Raw genomic sequence first — 16,929 nt, forward strand, 5'->3', positions numbered from 1 at the left:
GATGCATGCAAAATTGGAAAGAGGAGGGGGAAAACGTAGAAGCGTGACACCCCTGGTCCCTCTTTCCCTCTTTATAAATCCATGTTGAAAAACGTTGTAGAAAGGGGGGAAAACAGAGAAATATCATCCATTAATTTGCTCGCACAGCTGTGATCATTTAAAGCCAGAGGCCCACTTCTCTGCAGTATCAACCCGAAGGGGGGAGGATGTTGGCGGAGAAGGAGAAATAGTGTAGAAAAAGGCATAGACTTTCTTGCATTTTGATTTTTTGTCATTTTTACTTCATTGCTTATAAAATATTTTGGTATTCCCAATGACATTGACATTCTAGAAGTTCTCTATCACATGCCTGACATCATAAACACTATCCTTTAAAAAGAGAATGAAAGTGAGGCAGAAAGACAGAGAGAGAAAAAGAGGCCCTAGAAACACAGCTACATGATGTGCTTGGCTTATAGAGGCTACATTTAATCTCCACTGGCTCCCCCAGGCTTGGGCAAAGCGAGGGGGGAGAGCAGCCCGAGCTGATGGGGGAGGGACAAGCAGAGCAGGCAGGGAGGCTAGCGACGGACAACAGCACATGGGATTAAATCAGCGACTGGAGCTGAGAGAAAGCACAAACCAGCACCACACTGCCCTCTTCCTCTCTTTCCTTCACTTGCTTCATGATCTCACAGTCTCTGGCTAATCTCTAGGTGTCACATGCAGAATGAGCATTATATCCTCTGTAATGAGGACGGGACATGCGTGTAGGCATTTTGGCGGTAAAACTGCGATGCTATCTATTTTACATTTCCCCCTTGGCTCCATGGCCCCCACCAATGCTATCCTCATTTATCACCCTCTTTCGTCCAGATACAGCAAGCCATCAGTGAGGTGCTAATATTAGACCGCCTTTGACTGTGCCGGCTGCCGCCTAGAGCCTATAGCGAGCAGACAGGCAAACACGTATATATACATGCACACAATTACATATGCATGCTAAAGACCTAGAAAAGCAAATTAAAGCATATTTGCTGCATGATGGGCAATGCAAATAGAAAGTGCATGGAATATAGTGCCATGTGACAAAATAGTTGGACTGATTGACAGCTGTTAGCTACTCCCTGTAACAATGCAAATGTTGCTGGGAATTAAAACAAATATGCTACGAGTTTTTTAGCATGCATGTATAATTGTGTGCCTGTATATATGCCTGCTTATTACATTGGATATTCAGTGTAAAATCTCAGCTCTTTAAATCAGTCACCGCTTGCTTGTAAAAATATCCAAGCAGTTAAAATTATACTGAATGAGATCAGCACTTGTTCACTGTGTGGGCCATTGGAACAACCAGACAATAGTGATTTTTTTTTAAGAGCATATGGCTTTTTTTTTTTTTTCTCGTGGCAATCCACAAACTGTTTATGAGCCCACCCCGGCAAAATTGTATAGTATTTCAAACACTGAATCCAGCCATTCCCGCTGTAGAGACTGCTAAGTGCTCAGTGTAAGATTATGACTTCAGCTATGTTTAGCAGACGTGTCTCCAGAGAAGTAAAATATAAGGCCATTAGCAAAGCAGTGTAATTATAGTGCTTCATACCTTGCATAACAAACATTGTGGTTGAAGTTCTAATGAGGACTTTGAGCGAGGGAAAAGGCACTTCTTTAGGACCCAAATAAACCCTTGATTTAGTGATACTTACAATACGTAACTACAATAATACTCATTAGGTACTATCAAATTGAGTAATTATGTAGTATATCAAGACCCCATAAAATTTAAATGAGAGTTTTGTGGCTTTTAGTCTGTATGTGTTATCTTTTAATCTACAAAGCTAGCGTAAACGTTAATTTCTTTCTCTTCTGGTAAAATGGAGCAATAACATTGATGACTCATCCTGCACTACACATATTTTTGTCCAATCAAATGCTCTCTCTCAGAGTGCCCCTCCCCCAATAACATCCACCACTGACAAATGAGTTGCAAATCATGCTCATGGCTGACTTACATAATGATAATAATAAAAAAAATGTCCTGCTTGAATTTTCAGTTTAAAAAGAAATAGATCAAATATAGGAGACCTTGTGAGTATTGTTTGTCCTGAGAGCATATTCTATAGTGCCTTGCATAGTCTCACAATTACCAAATGCAAAAGGCCTAATGACATTAAGCTGACGAGACAGACACAAAGCATTTTATTAAGTTAAACCTGTGTATTTTTTACAATGTCGGCACAAGAGCATGTCCGTAAAGCATTTCGAGAGCTTTCATAATAGAAGAGAGAGTGAACGAACATTCGTGAATGCCTCAGAGCGGCGAGCTGAAAAAGCCGTTTGTTTGTCACAGCTCTTCTCCTTTTGGCAGCGATTAGCAAGGAGAGGTGCAGAGAACTACAAACCTCTGTGCTCTGGACCCTCTCCGTTCTCTGATCTGCTTTGGATTCGTGCTTCAAGGCTGACATTACGCAGTACACAGACCCCCCTGGCCGACTAAAGGCACAGGCAAAAGAGACACGTTATCGCAGTTGTATTGCCACAAAGATATGAAAAAGAATTTAATGGGAGATGCGAAATAAAGCAGCATCAAAGACTACATTTTCAGATTATACATAAACCCTGGAAGGGGTCTTAGAATCAGATTCTAAGCAATGTACAGCTGTCTGTGTCAGTGTGTGTGTGGCAGTGAAAAGCTGCACCATTGGGGGGCAGCCTTTTGCTCCAGAACTCCAGCAGTGGCTGTGAGGAAGAGGGTTCACATCAAATCTCCGCCTGTGAGATCTACAGCGAAGATAACATCTCACTCAATCTTGCTCAAGCTTTGTGCGCTGAGCATATATATGCGTTGTGGTGATCTTAGCATCCTATTAGGAGAGCAAAAATAACGTTAATGTACAGTCAGACAAACAAAAATAAAAAAATATATACAGCTGTGTTGTTTAGACGTTTTAAGCCTAACAAAAGTACTATTATTTCTCATTAATGTTTGCTTGTAATCATTAAAACCTGCTTGCCGATGAATATTTCATTAGGAGATGGTGTTGTTTTGCAAACTCATTATATTATCTTGCTGAAAAGCAGCTAATATGGCAATTAAGGATATTTGTTTGTATTTTTCTGAAAGTGTGATCTGTCTTTTTAACTGCTGTGAGATGATGACAGGTCCTGCAGTAGCACAGGCATTAATAGAAACACAAAATCTATTTCAGCCTCCATTGTTCGGGATCAGAGGTGATGTACAGTACTTTATTCTCACTCCAGAAAATGGAGCATGCTGCTATCATCTAAAGTGTGCTTTTAAGCATGACATATCTACTTGACTGTAACTACAAACCTTAGTCTCTTCACATCATCTGAGAGTTTCTTCTTCAGTAAAACTGATGACTAAACTCCATCCATCAACCCCAAGATTAAAGCTAGCCAGAAGAGTCAACTCTTCATCATTATTGGGCCCCAAGTGAATAAAAGTAATGACACTGTAATCTTTCCTCATATATTTACCAGATAAATACTAATCTGACTGTAATCATAAATTATATCATCTGGTATCTTAGTGTGTAATATATATATAAATAACATGGTTCTATACATGGTTTGTGTTAGGTACATCATACATGCATTTGGAGAGTGTTAAGAAAAAATTTATTGAATAAAAAAATAAGGCATATTCAAAGTGATTCTGAATAACTGGGTAATTAAAATGAAATGGTGGACAGTTTGAAAACCCTTGAGATTCACCAACGCTTTCTGTTTAATTAGGAGTAAAGGAATGATGAGTTAAATATATATGTATTTAGACTTGATCTGCCAACACATTATAGCTGAAGTTTTTGCTAATAAGGGTTTAACAAAGTGAGCAAAATAATTATTCACAATTCTTTGAAATAATTAAGGTGTGTATGACACTGATGATACGAAAATATGTTTTTAATGCAAGAATATTAAAGTGACGTTTATAATATAATCACTGAAGACCACGTCAGTACCATGTATGTCAAATGGTTGAACATATATAGTTCAAGAGCGCTTCAAAATTATGTGAAAATGTTAAATGTGGAATGAATGTCAAATAATAATAAAAAAGTGCTCAACATCTAATTTAGATACTTTTTTTTTTCCAAATGTAAAAATGTTTTATCATATACTTTAACAAAAGTTCTTTTAAGGGTTAGGGTTTTTTTTTCAAGTAATGAATACCTTTTTGGCAAGGATGCAATAAATTAAAATGGCAGTAAACATTTCTAATGTTAATGAAAATGTTCTATTTTAGATAAATGCTTTCAAAAATCTTTTGAACTTTCTGTTCATCAATAATAATATTTTTTTCTTGTCAGGCTTTCTGCAGGATAAATGTTACATTTCAAAAAGTTACATTTAACACTTTCTTAAATAATTTTTAAGACCAAGTAAACAAATTTTAAGGGATAGTCTGAAAGATACAAAACATGTCAATATGTTGTACTGACAATGCTTCAGAATTTGAAAATACACTTTGCTACAAAGCTCTTACTTATATATATATATATATATATATATATATATATATATATATATATATATATATATATATAAACAATAAAACTTTTGGTCATACTGCAAAACAAGTTTTTCTCAGCATTTTTGTCTCGTTTTCCATCGCAAATGTCTAAAGATTATTAAACCAAGATACATTTACTGGAGATGCAAAATAAGAAAAGTCTTGTTTTCAGAGAAATTCATCAAAATGAAGTGAGGTTATGATTATAACAAGAACAAATGGAGTGGAGTAAACAATTTTTTTTTTTTTTTTTTAATATTTCCATCACCCCTTTAGAAGATGTTTATTCAAACAGAATTTAACATTTAAACTGTAATAATATTTTACAATACTACTGTTTTTCCTGGTACTATTTTGGACCAAATAAATGCAGCTTTGGTGAGCATAAGAATATTTGGTAATATTAAATGTATTACCGAACCCAAAAGGTCTGAATTACAAGGAAGAGTAGAAAAACAACACTTCTCATCTAAGATTATAAAAAAAAAAAAAGGTGCTTGATTGCTGAGAACATAAATACTGTAACTACAACTAGCAGCTGACTTGATGTTTTACCTTGTGCCTGGTCAGTGTCTGCTTCAACGGGACACATTTTGAGCTCAATCATTTTACAGGAAATGAAATCAGATGTTTGGTTTATGGCATGGCGTTTATGTGCTGTTGGTTTATATAGCTCCTTAGTAAGCACAGGTGGAAAATGTTGCTGTGTGTTTGTGGAGTTGCTGAGGAAGGAGCGTGTGTATCTCAGGGAAAGCTAGGAGGCTGTACAGTTATCTCCTGTGATGTTACTCTAAACTATACAACCTACTACCTCAGCCTGGGGGCACCGCAGAGACCCAGAGAGGGGAACGGATTTGACCCTCTATCGATTTTAGAATGTTAATTTTGATGTGTCTCCCTTCCTGTAGTAAACGGTTTGAATAAACTATTCAAACCCTACCTACTGAGTGCAGGATGGTTTCAAACGAGGCCCTGAATAGTAGGTGTGAAGGCCACACAGACAGATACCTATAGATACAAGCTTGTGTGGACAGTCACCACAAGTTCGGATCTACGGGTTTGTGTCAGCAGGCAGGTCTCTTCCAGAAGAAAAACAAGTTCAGAAGTCATCCATCGGCTTCCGTTATCCCATTATAAAAGATAAAACCAAATGAAATGAATTTCAGTGATGTAAAGGTAGTATTTCTGCAAACAGGCTGCATATTTCATTGCTGAGACTACTGCATATGTAAATAGGAATGGTGCAAAACATATTTGCAGTTTTACGGTTCAGCTAACAAACAATCAAGAAAAGCGATGGGTCCGAAGTAAAAGCCTGCGCTTCTTTATTTTCTATTTTGATTGGATACAATTGAAAATGTTCCCACATTGGCGAGATCATCTGAGACATTCAAACACACACTGAGATATTTGTACTATATTCTTGTAAATGACTTCACTGCTCTCCTGTGGGCTATGAATCTAAAAGCCAAGTCAACAGTGCAAGAACAGCAAGCAAACAATGTAGAAAAACCCCTTGTTTAATGAAAATATGAAAATGACAACAATAGAATAGCACTACCACAAATGCACATTCAAACAATTACTTTTAAAGATGGCAATGGTATTATTATATTATCTATTTAAGAGGAGAGAGATAACTTTCACAAATTATAAATATATAAAATTCAAAACACTGATTTACTTCGAACACATTTCAAATGTTTCAAAATCTACATTAGCTATAGATCATTGGCACATTTCTTTCTTTCTTTTTTTAATCATGCAATGCAGTTTCTGAACATACTTTAAAAGACAAGAGCTGTAACCTCACCATTTAAAAGAGCTCTGTTTCCAAAAAGGCTCTCAAAATGGAGGCAGAGTGCCTGGAGACACAGAACAAAGTCAAATATTGAGAAAAATGGTGTAAAGCTAGGTGAAAAGAACAGTCAGGAGGTGTCAAAAAACAATCCCCAACTGTAACACATATTGCAAGCGAAGTTAATTAAAAAAGCTGGTCAAAAAGTGATTTCATGAGTTGATGGCAGCATCACACCCACTCATTCTGATATTGTGTGACTGGAAGATACGGCTAAGTTAAGAGGTTGACCAAATATCAGTTTAGATAAAGTCGGTCTTCTAGAAAATAGAGGTTTTATTACTATCTGCTTGTCCATTTCCAAGTCAGAAAAGCAATTAAATCATTGCCTTATAGTCTGAGTAAACTGTAACAGCTGAAAGAAAATAAAGAAGGGGAATCAGAGAGGAATTTTGGGAACAATAGGAAACCAAAGGTGTGTCCAAGCTGGCCAATAGCCAACCTTTCTCTGAAGGATCTGATCAAACGTCTTTTTAAGTGCATGATAACTACAAAATAAAGGCATGTGAAAGAAAGAACGGTAAAAAAAGATAGAAAAGAAGTATGAACAGTGAAAAATCGGTGTTAGACGGATATAATCTTACTATTGTCTGCTCTACAAACCACCTGCTAGAAGAAATAAAGACACAAAAACACTCAGATACTGCACTAGGAATCTATATTTTAACGTAAATTAATATCTTAAAATAATTGTAATTATTTGGAAAACAGCAGAGCAGTCAAATAAATAAACAAATTCTCAAGAATTTCATAATATTAAAATAAATATTATTTCATTATATTATAGATGAAAGAATTTAATTTTCTTATCTATTAATACTATTAATAGATATTATTATTATTATAACATAATTATGTTACTGATAGAAATGAAAGTTACTGTTTGCCATATTTAAAAATCTGAAAATTATTTGGCATCATATCTACTATTTCACATTTTTAAATTGTTTCTTTTTTTATGATTCAATATTCGGTTGAATTAAACGACTAAGTTATACAATAACTAAAAACAAGTGTTTTTCTATTGCCCCTGTAACAAGTGGCAAAGTATTTAATAAGGTGAAAATAAAAATGAACATACAAAGCAATAAAATACTGTATTGCAAATCAATCTTTCAAGCTGTTGAAGCACATGGCTATCCTAATCATTCAGGAAAAATCAATACCAAGAATGCCACCCCTAAAACATGCATTAACCTTTTATGTTCTAGCTCTTTGGCATCTTCCCCTTCCATCAGACCATCATTCTTAGGTTTCATGGGCCTGCAGAGCCCAATCCACAGAGGACAACAGCTGAGCAGCGTCAACTCAAAGACCTGTCAGTGCATCTATAAGCCAAACATCTGCATTTCCCCTGAGCTGACCACACAACGCTGTATATACAGATTACTTGACAATTTTCTTGTAGAGCACAGCATCATATAACACATATGTGTTTTAAAAAGTGTTTAAAGTCAGGCTTTTATAGTTTTTTTTGTTATGAAAATCAAGCATTAAAATAAAGCACTGGCAATGGCTGACTTTAAAAGTCTTGTTTCTACATTTCAAAAACTAAGGTAAGCTTAAGCCCTCAATTCTGAATCATTCACAGGGCAGCACCTATGCATTACAGTAATGACCTATGTTGTCTAAATTTAGTATACTGTCTCACCAAACAGAAACAACATTTCTCTCAAACCCAGAAGATTTCTGCATCCAAATGTTTCAGGCCCCTCCTAAGCATAATAAAGATGTGTGAAGTAAGTCTGGCCCACAAAGCCAAACCCAGTGCCATTAATAACACGTGGCTCAGTGTGAAATAATGTGATGGTCGATTTGGACTGGCACTGCACCTCCGGTGAAGAGCTTCTGACAGTTCCCTTCCCGTTTCCCACTACTTGAACACAAATGAACAGACTGACTTTGAACTAGGTGCCAAGATCCTTTAACTATGTAAGTGGGGCTATGCCAAAAAGTTGAAAGACTCCTCAAAATCAGCTGAATAGGGGTCAGCAGGAGTGAGACTGACCCTGTCTTTCTGAACCAAAGTGAACGGATATAGGATTTTACATCAGATCAACTTCAATAACACGCCCAGGCCTCAGCAACCTGCACACCAACAACACTGACTTCTACAACAACGATAAAAAATGGCAAATATAAAGCACAGGAAAATAAAACGTAACGATGTGGTAAACAAATATGCCGAATAGAAAGAATCAAATGCTTACCGACTGTCTGTTTACTGTTTCCAAAAGGTCTCATTGCACTCACTGTACTTACAGTACTGGTAGAAGGTATGGAGGACGTCCACTGTGGCCCACGAAAGCCCAAAACACAAATGCGCAAAAAAAAAAAAAAAATAGAAACGAGCAAATGGATGAGATACAGCGAGGGAAAAATACATTATAAAAATAAAAAAAAACAATGAATTGGGAAAAAATCATTCCCATGTTTATGAGAGATCGATTTTCCTTGTAATAAAACCATAAATAAGAGAAAGCAAGTCAGTAAAACCTCAGTATTGTACGATCTATGTGCCTGCTTAACGACCAAATGACAGGCAACATCTGTTTGTAAGAAAGCCAAGATCGAGTCTTAAAAAAAAAATTGGCTTGATTTTCTCTTTCACTCTCTCTCTATAGCCCTCTCCCTCTCTTTCACTCACTCTGTTGAATGAAGCGAAACAGAAAAGAAAGAAGCGACTGTGGAAATTCGGCAAAAAGGAAAATGGAGTTTGTGCACCAGTCCCGTCACCCCTTAACCTCGTCTCCTCCTCTTGCCTCTCTCTCTCTCCCAGCTGTAGAGGAGCAACCCAGGTAACAACTCCTCGGCAGTCCTCACGCTCCCCTCTCCCAGACCGCCCGACCAAACCCCCCAACCTCACACACATACACCTCCCAAAAACACACACACATGCACACGCATACTTCTTGGAAGACTTCTCTGCACCAAAAATAAATACTAATCTGCAGTTCAGTCTAGCTTCTGAAAGAGTCTCGTTGGCCCCGTGCCATTGTTTGCTGGGGCGAAATTGCTTCGCGGTGGACTTGCCATTTCGGCAAACACTGACACTTTCTGAAAACCAGTGTTTCCTTTCTTTTGTCTTAACCTATATCTTTCTAGTGAAATAAGATTTTTTTAATTGAAATACTAGTGGGTCCAGGCTGACAGCAAAGCGCATCAGTGTGTGCCGGCTAAGAATAGAGGGTCTTATTGTGGCACATCTTCTTAGGATCAGCAGTCTGCAAATATAGCGCTTTGCTATGTAGACGTTCATAAATCAGAGCATCAAACCTAACTATACCAAAAACAACAACAACAACAAGAAACACCAGCAGCAGAGGTTGAAAATGTTTTTTGAGCGCTGATCTCAGCATTAGGCCAAACACAGCACTTTAAAACCTGATCATCTCCAGCGTTCACACTTTAAGATGCCGGCTGTACTCAGCAGACTGAAGCTGACACCCCAATAGACTTGAATGCCCGGCGGGTATGTGCCGTTTCCCAGGGGACGGGGAGAAGCCATGTGAACACGCAGTGGTGTTTCCCGCAGAGCGCTGACTGTAAGCAATACCTCCAGCCCCTCTTACTCTACTCGACTCCCAGCGTGGTGGTTGGAGGGAGGGTGAGTCGTGTACAGTGTACAGCGTGTCGGTGATAAACATATGCCTTCAGACTCCGTTAAGAAGGCACCATGTCTCACCCCTCCAAATTCAATGCCTCTCCCTCTCTCTGATATTCTACTCACGCACTGCTGCGGCACTGCTCCACCAATCCATTGCATTAACCAAAATCTAAAAAACGGGCCAGCGGTCTCTCTGTCTCACTCCTGACCAGCCAGATATAAAGCCAGAGCTAGAAATTGCAGCAGAAAGTGACCAAGTGGGATCTGAAGGACCAAAACTCTGAAATCTAGGATTTAGAATCACATTTAAAACTGGAAAGTGACAAAGAAAAGTTCTGATGTCTGATATATATATTTACATGCGTTGCAGGTTCTACATTATTTCTTGGTTACTATCTAAAATTAAATGACATGTGACACTGACCATGTGACTGTCTTTGAACGGACACGAGATGTTCTTGTTGCCATTGATGCACTAGAAGCTTTTTGGATCAACTCGCATCATACTGGAGAACACGATCATCAGGTTTTTCCACAGTTAAAATAGCTTAAGTGTGGTTTTCACTGAAACAATTAAATACAAAAATATTCTCAAAATAGTTTTAAAAGAGTTCAAATGTAGTTAAAAAAAATTACAGATGAAATGTGATTAATTCTTCTTATTGTTATTATTGACATTTAAAAAATATTATTAAATTAAAAATGCAAAACAGAAGCTACAACATGAACTTATTTTTTCTGCCTTCTACTATAAACCCAAGGCCTCTACATTAGAGAAAGTCTCAGCATGTTAAATAAATGATCAATATTAGCACATCAATAAAATGGTGCTGTTGACGAAGGTTAAATATGAAGTAAACTGTGTCTCAATTACATCCAAAAATGTAGCATGACCAATCAGCCCTTTGTCCGTGGCTGAGACATCACCTGCTGCCCAGCAGTGATACTAGTTAATTACGGTTAATCTCGTGGGAAAGAAAATGCTCCAAAGTGGTGTTTTGTTTTCATTACAATGCGGTCTGCAGTCAAGAGAAAACAGCGCCGGTGGACCAATTAGTGTCATTTAGCTTTGATTTGTGGTAAGGTTCAAGCATCTTCTCCTTTTCTTTATGTTATCCCTGCACAACATCTTAAGAATGTATCGGGGAAATAAGAGGATAGTATCCCAATACAGACAGAATGAGCTTTATGCGAGATGATGCATGTGAGGCACAGAGGACATGAAGAGTCTCTTTGTTCCCGTCTACCCATGAACCACTCCAACACTATCCACTCTGTTCCACCACCATCGCATCCACCCTCCAGGATTGGCTGAAACTGATTTGAGACCATGACTCAGCCGGTTCCTCTGTGGTTCTCAGCGGGTTACAGTCTTGTGTGTCCCCAGCTGACCTCAAATGCTCCGTCAATATACTTCAGGCTTCTAATCCAACACGGGCCCAGCCGGCACCATCAACATCCACACCCTCCCGCCCGAATCAAGACAAGGAGAGTTCCAGCTTCTACGAATTTGTTTCATTCAAAATAAATTATCAGCTTAAAGATGCCAAGGCCCATAAAATAGGAATGCTGTAAATTTGTGATCAGAGTGAAAAGGATTATCCGAGTCTGGATAAACAGGCAAATCGTGATGTAAATTAATAAACGGTATGCATAAAACATTGCGGTGCCTGCGGGAAAGCTGGTGGTTAATTCAACATGGACAAACCGGAGATCTTGGGAATGAAATACCCCCGGAGTGGAAGAATTAAGCTCCTAAATGAAAAAAAGTTGGCCTTTGTGAAAAAGAAGGGCATTAACCGCACAAGACGAGAGTCCTTTGTGCGTGAGAAAACCTTCAATTTTAAAGCATGCTGTATTCTGAAATGTAGCTGCGAGAATGATAAGCGAAGAAGAACTTCTTGCGCAAGGTTATCCGTAATAGAGTCGCAAAGTGAATGACTCTCAAAATAAATGATGTTTTATAATGCTAATCAGCCACTTTTTGCGCAATCACGACAGTCTTTTCGCTGCTGGATTGAAGGGATATGACTGCACTGATTTCAGTAAGTTTTATCAGACAGATTTTTGGCTCGAGGGGGCAGAAATGAAAAGCACCTATCATTGTGGCACACAGAAATAGAAAGGAAAGACCTTCTTTTCATCTCTTCGCCAAGTGTACCTTATCTCTGAGATCCTGAGCTTGAGTTCGGCATCAAAAACCAAAAAAAATGTCTGAAAGACAGCGCGCATTACGAAGCCCCGTCATCTTCGGCGAATTGCGCTGTGCTGAGCTCTCTGGAGCTACAGCATTCCAAGCCTCTGTCTTGCATCCCCTCTTTCTTTTTTGTAAATCGCTGCACCTTTCTCTGTCTAGCTTCGTGCCCCCTCCTTTGGTTGTGCCCTTTTGCTACTCCTCTGCCACCCACTCCCTCCTTTTCTTTCTGTTTGCCTCTCTCCCTTTCTCTCCTGCCTCCCTCCAAAGCTTTCTCTCTCCCTTTAATTTACAAATCCTCCAGTGAAGGACAGGAAAAGTGAGCTCCATGGAAACCTGGCACCAAGCCATCTCATTACACCGCCAATTGATTCTGGCCTTACGCCACACTGCTGTCCCCTGCGAACCCACTTCCCATCATGCACCTGACATCCCCAGTCTGTCTGCAGCAAAAGAAAAAGACAGAACACACACAAACTCATACTCTTCCCCTCCCCCCCTCTTTCTCCCGCTAAAGCTCTAAACAGCGAAGACCGGACACAGTTCTTCATCGTGACATAATGAAATAGGCAGAAATGAAGAATAACTTGAAATAATTTGATTTATGAAACACGAGATTCGTTTAAGATCCGTGAAATATACTGCAGCCGGTCTAGCTTGTTCTAAATGGGGTGCTGAGACAAAGAAATACAGCGCAACTCATGAGTTAGACGTTGCAGATACGGTTATGGAGATATATGTCATTTCAAACTGTAGTGATTTCCTTGGCTGGAAGTCTTTGTTTATCTAATAATGACTAAAAGAAACATCTGTCTGGAGTTGAAAATACTTACAAGCCCCTTGACATGTCACGTCCTTGTAAACAAAATGATTAGAAAAGGAAATGTATTAACAATAATTAACAGAACATGCCAAGTTTTTCGAAATGTCTCAAAATCTCATGCATCGTATTTTTTTGCTGTGTAAATTTATCAAACAAACGTCCTGTCAGGAGTTGATCCTCTCACCAGCCTTGCTCTAATCAAGAGCGGACACTTATATTTGTCTGAAGCTCTGCCAAGTTTCTTCTCTGGATATGAATTGCAGTTGCTTGCAAGATGTCTTCAGGATGGAGTAGCTTTAAGAAATAAATCAAAAAAAGGGAAGAAGTAAAGGATAAAAAGTAACACACGGACAACTTGTTGACATTATGAACCTCACATGTTCTGGGGTTGACTCCGAGCACAAAGACGACTCACATCTGGCACATGTGGAGCGGCCCAGGGAGCGCACTGGGGAAAATCGGTCTGCAACAGAACTGACCATCTGGTTAGACAGGAGAATTAGCAAGTATGTTATCAGGATATCAGCATGTTTAAGGGAATTCAATTTAAGACTTTTAAAATATATATATATGAGATGTAAAATTAAATTTTATCAGTAAAGACAAAGGTTTTATCACCACATGAAAATGTCTAGTAGGGAAGGGGATTAGCGCAAAATAAATAAATAAATACATACATACATACATTTTTACCCCTTTGATAATATTCAATATTCAAAAAGTTTTTTTTTATATATATATATGGTAAGTATTATATATATATATATAAATATGTATGTATTAATATATATGAAATATGTGGTTAAGATATCCATGCAGTTAATCAATATTAAATAATTTATACCTGGAAACTGCAAAGACAGTACAGTATACATTACCATTCAAACGTTTGGTCTTAGAAAGATTTACAGTCAAAACATTAATTTATGAAATATTAAAAATAAAAAATAGCTATTTGAACATTTAACAATTTTATTTAGTCCTATAAATGCAAAGCAGATTTTTTTTTTTTTTTTTGCAAAATAGCTTCAATCATTCAATATGCTGATTTTCTGGCAAAAAAATAAAATAATAAAAAATATTATAATCAATGTTGAAATCATTTGTGCCTAATGTTTCTGTAGAAAATGTGACTTTTTTTTCAAATAGATTAATCGATATTACAAAGGAACCACATAGTTTACAAGTTAAAATCTGTTTTAACATTATAAATGTCTTTACCCTTGCTTTTGATCATGTCCTTACTGAGTACATGCATTATATTTATTATTTAAAAAATGTAACGGTAGTAGGAGTAACGGTAAGAACTAATGTCTCCAATCATTCCAACAAATTGTCTACAGAGTCATTTTAGATTTCATCTATCAATGCTATTAAAGACTTCTTATAGCTTTAAATTAAAGTCTTACAGCTTAACATTGTATAAATAATAATAATTTAATTATATATTAAAGATGGATTTTAAGAATCTGTGATAAGAACAGAAATGAATTTTCCAAACTCTGGGAACTCTGCTAAACAGATTCATGCGTTCATGTGCCACTACTGTTACTGGCAACTGAAAGCATAATCAAACGGAGTCATAATATTTAATAACAAAGAACCAAGTGGCGAGGATGTGTAGAACTTTATAAATGATGGACTTTCTGATTCTGTTTGCATATCTGGCAGAACACTGAGCTGCTCATCAAGTGTTACATGCCATGAAACAACACTGGGTCTCTAGAGTCATGCCCGGGCTGAGCCAGCCACAGTCTGATACCACATTCCCACGATCTGGCCATTCACGAGGCGACTCTACCATCCCAGAATCTGTCATAAAGTGCAAATTTAATTGGATTCCCCAGAGAATGTATCACCATTATAAATTTCCATGAACTGCAAACACTGTGTGATACGATCAAGTTGTTGTCATGCTGATGACAAAAGAAGGGTTCGAGCGTGCAGTGGCAGGAGGATAGAGTGTCCCATCAAGGCCTCTAATTGTCCCACTAATGTAGGCTTCAACAATATCAGTCAATTGATTCTTTTAACCGATGGCCTCATTGCACATAAAATCAATCTCTGTGATAAATCCTCTCATCGTTGCCCAGTGTGGGCAATTAGGCACAGTTATTTTGGGGTATATGAATGGTATTCGATTGGGTGGGGTGGTTGATACAAACAGTCTAAGTGCGCTGCAGCTGCAAGCAGAGCGCTGGCAGATAGAGTTGAAGTCGCTGCCAGCGTGGAAGGCCCAAGTCTAAACGTACACAGGTTTTCTGAGGACACGCTAATTTATGTTACTCAATCCTGATGCAAGAATGGCTTTAGGATTGATGAGCTTTGGAAGAGGCACGCCAGGAATCTGAGGTAAGGGGGCCAGATGTGAGGGGAGGAGGATACCTGCCCAAGGTGTGATGGGACACAGCTGAGAGCCACGGAGGGCCAGTAACTATGACATACCGTAGCTTCATCCGGTGCTTGAGCTCAAAAACGCTCAAAGACTGAACGACAATGTCTAACTTCCAATGAGCTGCTAAATAACTGTTTTCCCACTTTCCGGCCTGATTTATTACTCATTACAGTGAGTATCTCCAAAACATACCTCATGGGATGTGTATGGAGGGTTTTGTTCTGGAGGTAACGAGCCATTGTGGTTGCAATTGCTGTGAAGTTGCCCAGACTTCCTTCCTCCGCTTTCTAATCAAGAGGGGAGAAGAATTGTAACTCTGTGAATCAACACCGCTGACTGAAGACAAAAACTAGCTCTTGTGGGAAATAGAGGGTTTAAGGCAAAGGTATTGAATGCTCTGAATAGAAAATATGACGAAATGCACAATATCAATATATGGAACATGATCATGAGCGTAAAATCCAAACATGTTTACCTTGACAGAAACGTTGAACTATAAGCGAAAAAAAAAAAAAAAAATTAAATATTAGCTCATTCTCAATGTAAATTCTCAAGCTAAACAGTGAATCTTTTCTCACATTAAAGTCCAAGATTCTATAGAAATTGCATTTTTCATGTTACAGACAATTGCTGTTGCCATGGAGAAGTGAACTGCTACACGGGAGAGGAGATGTTGGCTGTGCTTACATATAAACACATGTTTTCCATTTCTAGTAGATGGGAACATTTCTGAAGAGCTGGAGGGAGTTGTAAAATATTTTAGGATTGAGCTAAAAAGAAGTTTTTTAATGGTGTTTTATCTAGCAACCCATGCCTATATTTGTCTAAAAAAAGAAACAAACGGTTTCAGTAAAATACTGCATATCTACATAGCAGAATCTAATGTACAAATTCAATTCTGACTGGACAAGAGTCTTTCTATTCATATTTTTACCTGCGTGTTCTAGACGGACTGTCAGTCAGTCTTCAAACCATTCATTCAACTATGCTTTAAAAAAACACTGATTCATTCAAAGAGAGATTTCATGAAACATGCTGTTGAAATAATTGAACTTTGAGTGCCACATTAGAAGGCTCAGCTTACCAGCATAACTCAGGCTTATTTAATATTCAGTACACATTCAAGAAGTGTAAATGAAAAGGGCATAACCCTATAAAGAAAACATGCAAAAATCACGGTTCTTGCATTCCCCTATGATTTACTCATCAATAGCGTTGTATTGCGATATTGCAGATATATTCTTCCACCAAAAAATATAGTTCCTCAGAAACGGTTGTGGTTCTAACAAAGTGGTGGCCGAGCAACACACAAATGTAAATGAAAGGTGTATGTTTATAGAGTAATTTTCAGCAGCTTTGAACTTGGCTAAACCAATCAGAATCAAGGCCCGAAAATATCTGTTTTATAATGTGGCCTCATTAAAAGACCTTGAAGGGATAGTTTGCCCAATATGGAAAACTCTGTCATCCTTTACTCACTCTTGTGTTATTCCAAACTTGCATGACTTTCTGTGGACTTCAAACAACACTGGA

The 16,929-nt window shown here is 37.9% G+C and overlaps 1 long non-coding RNA gene across 1 annotated transcript; it reads right to left on the reverse strand.

The window, feature by feature from the left end:
- Positions 1-7,845: 7,845 nt before the first annotated feature.
- On the reverse strand, positions 7,846-16,624 carry LOC113115104 (uncharacterized). Its single transcript, XR_003293827.1, has 3 exons — positions 15,589-16,624; positions 13,379-13,483; positions 7,846-13,295 (listed from the first exon to the last, which is right to left on the reverse strand). It is a non-coding gene; the product is annotated as an uncharacterized LOC113115104 (long non-coding RNA).
- Positions 16,625-16,929: the final 305 nt, after the last annotated feature.

This window comes from Carassius auratus, chromosome 15, assembly GCF_003368295.1.
Source record: "Carassius auratus strain Wakin chromosome 15, ASM336829v1, whole genome shotgun sequence".
Taxonomy (NCBI): domain Eukaryota; kingdom Metazoa; phylum Chordata; class Actinopteri; order Cypriniformes; family Cyprinidae; genus Carassius; species Carassius auratus.